Genomic DNA, 4,581 nt, shown 5'->3' with positions numbered 1-4,581 from the left:
TCAATGAGAGATAAACAGCGATCAGCTGCCTCCTGCACATCCCCTACTGGGGATGTGCCCACAAGCAAGGTACATGCCCTTGATGTGAATCGAACCTGGGACCCTTCAATCTGCAGGCCGATGCTCTATCCACTGAGCCTAATCAGTTCGGGCCACTTTCACCTCTTTGATTAGGAGTTACAGTGATGGGATGTTACATCATCCCATGTATTATCCAAAGGTTAACTGAAACTGCATTGACCAAACTGGTCTTCTCCTAGACCAGTGGTTCTCAACCTTCCTAATGCCACGACCCATTAATATAGTTCCTCATGCTGTGGTGACCCCCAACCATAAACTTATTTTTGTAGCTACTTCATGACTGTAATTTTGCTACTGTTATGAATCATAATGTAAATATCTGATATGCAGGATGTATTTTCATTGTTACAAATTGAACATAATTAAAGCATAGTGATTAATCACAAAAACAATATGTAATTATATATGTGCTTTCCGATGGTCTTAGGTGACCCCTGTGAAAGGGTCGTTCGACCCCCACAGGGATCGAGACCCACAGGTTGACAACCACTGTCCTAAACAATGCAGAGCATGAGTCAATGAATGTCAGCCGAATTTGAAAAAAAAAAAAAACAGTTTAAATAAAGAAAATGGGGGAATTGTGAAACTAAAAAGTCATCTTTTCTGTCAAAGAACAGTTTAGACAGCCATCATTTTGGACTGTGTGACTTGGCAGCCACCATTTTGGCCTCGTGACTTGCAGCTCCCCTGGGAACCACCATCTTGAAACGGCAAAGGCCAACCCCTCCCTTTGAACTCGCTAATCTCAAAAGACTGTGTGCCTGAGCTCCAATCAAGAGTGAGGGACAAGAACCAACAGAGATGGCGACCAGCAGGAAGGTAGGGAGGGAGAGAGTGTGAGAAAGCGAGGGAGTGATAGAGGAGTGTGTGGATGTGTGGGGTGTGTGTGTATGAGCTAGGGACAGTTAGATTCTGCAGGTCTTCTAAGGGGCTGCTAAACCGGGCAGTCTTAAACAGCGGAGCCTCGCTCCCAGCGTGGACACTCCTGGGCGGTCAGCGCAGGCACAAAAACCATGCCATCTTGAGAAACAGAGCTGCTTGAGACTAGGATCCTGGCCTCAGCACCACCCAGTCTGGTCTTAGATGCAAACCAGGATGCTGCAGCCACTGGGGACAGAGACCTGCGACCACAGCTACAGGCCCATGGACACCAAGAATCCAGACATGCCCAGGGCAGATCTGTGAGTAACAGAACCTATCCCCCTCCCCGCAGGCTTGTGGACAGCACCGTAGTAACTGATAGACTCATCCCTTGCCCGGGCCTCAGTGCTGCTACAGGAACCTTAGCCTGGAAGCGTGCGAACACCTGGAACTTGTCCTGCTAAACACAGGCTGCAGGAACCTTTGCCTGGGAGCTAACGCGCGAACACTGGGAACTGGTCCCCTGCAGCCCAGGCTACAGGAACCTTAGCCTGGGAGTTAACGCACAAAGACTGGGAACTTGTCCGCCACAGCATGGGCTATAGGAACCTAAGCATGGGAGCTAAAGCACAAACACTGGGAACTTGTTCCCTGCAGCACGAGCCCCGGGACCCCGATTCTCTGGGCAGGAGGCAGCAACAAGCACCAGTGACTTGACTGTGTTTCTTATCACCTGTGCCTGGGATCCCCGATTCCCTGTGCATTCAAACTAAGAGCCAGTGACTCCAATTCTTGGTGCATGTGCACACAGGGACCCTGATTCTCCCTGTGAGGCTGCGCGAAGCAACAGAGACACTCATATTGGATTCTTCGGGAAATCTTGACTCCTGACACACGCTACAGGGCTCTGATTTTCAACACACTCCAGGGGGGTCTCTGTATCAGCACGGTGCAGGCAGGGTCCCTGATTCTAAGTGCCCACACGAGGCCACATTGAGCACTGGTAACGCTTACTCTGAGCGAGCCTGGTTACCACCAACCAACCACAACCACACATCTTAGTGTCAGAGCTCTTCAGTGAAACTAGGGTGGTGCGAAGCTGCTACTGCACATGGCCCAGGCCCATGCAACTCGACATTTGAACCAACTGGAGATAGTCAGAATGGGGAGATGACACAACCCCCAGAGGAAAGAACATGAGGAGTCGCAAAGGACGTACTGAAGGCCGAAAGACATGAAAACATGCTCAAAGTCACTAATTATACGAGAGATGCAAATCAAAACGACAATGCGGTATCATCTCACACCTGTCAGAATGGCTATCATCAACAAATCAACAAACAACAAGTGTTGGAGAGGATGCGGAGAAAAAGGAACCCTTCTACACTGCTAGTGGGAATGCAGACTGGTTCAGCCACTGTGGAGAAGGAGAGCATTATGCTAAGTGAGATAAGCCAGTCAGAGAAGGATAAATACCACATGATCTCACTCATTTGTGGAATATAGAGACCAACATAGACTGATGAACAGGGACAGATCCAAAGGCTGAGAAACAGCGATCAGACTATCAATCCCCAGAGGGAAAGTAGGGGAGGGTGGAAGTAAGGGGAAGAGATCAACCAAAGGACTTATATGCATGCATATAAGCCAAACCAATGGACACAGACAACAGGAGGATGAAAGCATGAGTAGGGGGCTGGGGGAGGCTGGAGGTTAACAGGGGGATGAGGACACATTTATAATACCTTAACCAATAAAGAATTTTTTTTTTAAAAAAGTGAGGGACAGGTCACGTGCATAAGGATTAAAAAGCCGAGCAAACCCCCTGCTCAGTGTGTGCATGCTTACAAACCATATGCTGCACACCCTCATGCTGGAGTGAAGATATTTGCCTTGCAAAAAAAAAAAAAGCACCATTATGCAGCTACTACTGAATTTCTTTGGTCTGTACCATGTAGCCCTCAAAGTCTGGATATTTCTTATGCCATACATCCGGAGGATGCCAAAGCTTTGTAGGACAGTGTCCACAAAGTCCCTGGGGAAGTTACCCAGGAGGAAGTTGACTTGTTCATGGACTGCCTTTGTTCACATTTCCAAAGGCATTTCAAAATTCACTTATCAGCCACAAGATTGGTTCATGTATCAACATCTGTAGCTTCAGCACACACTAATGGAAAAATAAAGATTCTGTGTCATAAATGCCTTATTGGAGTGTTGTCATAGTTGACAGAACAGGCAATTTTTCTAATTGAGTGGGGTCTTGTGGGGATCATAGGTCATGGAATATATACCTTTTTCTCATTGATTATTTGACTAATTGTTATGCTGAGAAGGGACTGAAGCAGAAATGGGCAACCATCTCTGCATTTGTTTCCTCACAGTGCCTTTGGAGGTACCCAGTAAGAGACAAGAAGGATCTAGAACAGAAGGTGGCAAGGGATGAGCCACAGCCAGGTGCTTCTGTAATAGTCATGATGATCAAGGGTGCCAATCTCTAGAAAATGCTGAATTGTTATTTGTTGGCCATCTTTCTAAAAAATATGTAATGTTTAGTATATCAAACGTTTAGGGTTCAAATGAGATAGCTCTAATATTCAGTATTTCTGATTTGGGTCTCTAAAACTTTTAATCCCTTGTAAACATTTTACTTGCATTAAGAGAGAATTTCTGTCTTGTAAAGACATTTTCCTAGCACAATTTTGCTGTAGAGAACTAGCAATCAAAAAATCCTCTGCAAAGAAAACTAAAAATGAATATGGATTTTTTTAAGCCACTAATATGCTTCTGTTTTTAATATTATTCAGTTCTTATTGCAATGTTGAATTAAATATATTCACTTTTAAAATGAAGCAACGTCTTGGTGACAGATTTTTAATTAATGTTTCAGGAATGGGAAGTCATGGGTTTTTTTTCTCTAGCACAAAGGTTACAAACCAACAATTACAGAGAGTCATACAAATTGTACATATGGAAGGCAGAGATTTTCTTCATGTCCCCAATTTTGCTTTAGCACAGTGCTTGGTAAATATCTGTAGATAAAATGAATGAAATTTAATCAACTCTTCCATTTTGCAGATGAAATTTACCAACTTTAGAAACTTGCCCTAGAGGTTATATCTAAACCTCTTCTTTATACTGAGTATAGAAAAGTTTTGTTTTACTTTAGAAACCATGTTTTTAAAAATCTTGTTTGGAGGAAAATAACTTTAATAGGCTATTAGTCTAAAAAAAAAACAAGCTTCTCGAGTGTGGCATTGTTTTACGTTAGGAACAGGAGAGGTAGTAGAAAAAGCACGGGCTTTGGAGTCAGACATTCATTCAATTAATATTAAGCTCCTACTGTGTACTTAATATTGGGTAATAGGAATATAGCAGTGAAGACAAAGAAGATCCCTGCACTGTGGAAATTATATTCTAATGGAGGAAGGCAAAAGATAATTTCATATAGAGATAAACACAATAAAGTAAATAAGGCAGTGAGATGGAAAAAAGGATGAGTGGGATGGGCCTACTTTACTTACAGTTATCAAAGAAGGGCTCTCTGAGGAAGTGACAGGGGAGCTGAGTCCTGAGTAAGGAGCAGGAACTAGCCACATGAAGACCTAAGGACAAGTGTACTAGGCAGGTGACACTGCAGGA

At 44.0% G+C, this 4,581-nt stretch overlaps 1 pseudogene; it reads left to right on the top strand.

Moving 5' to 3' along the window:
- Nucleotides 1–3,217, top strand: part of LOC102760188 — a 6,513-nt pseudogene extending 3,296 nt beyond the window's left edge.
- Nucleotides 3,218–4,581: the final 1,364 nt, after the last annotated feature.

The sequence above is a fragment of the Myotis davidii genome, unplaced genomic scaffold (genome assembly GCF_000327345.1).
Source record: "Myotis davidii unplaced genomic scaffold, ASM32734v1 scaffold2485, whole genome shotgun sequence".
Classification (NCBI taxonomy): Eukaryota; Metazoa; Chordata; class Mammalia; order Chiroptera; family Vespertilionidae; genus Myotis; species Myotis davidii.
The sequence above is the reverse complement of the archived record's forward strand: the minus strand, read 5'-3'. Positions and strand labels throughout refer to the sequence as shown.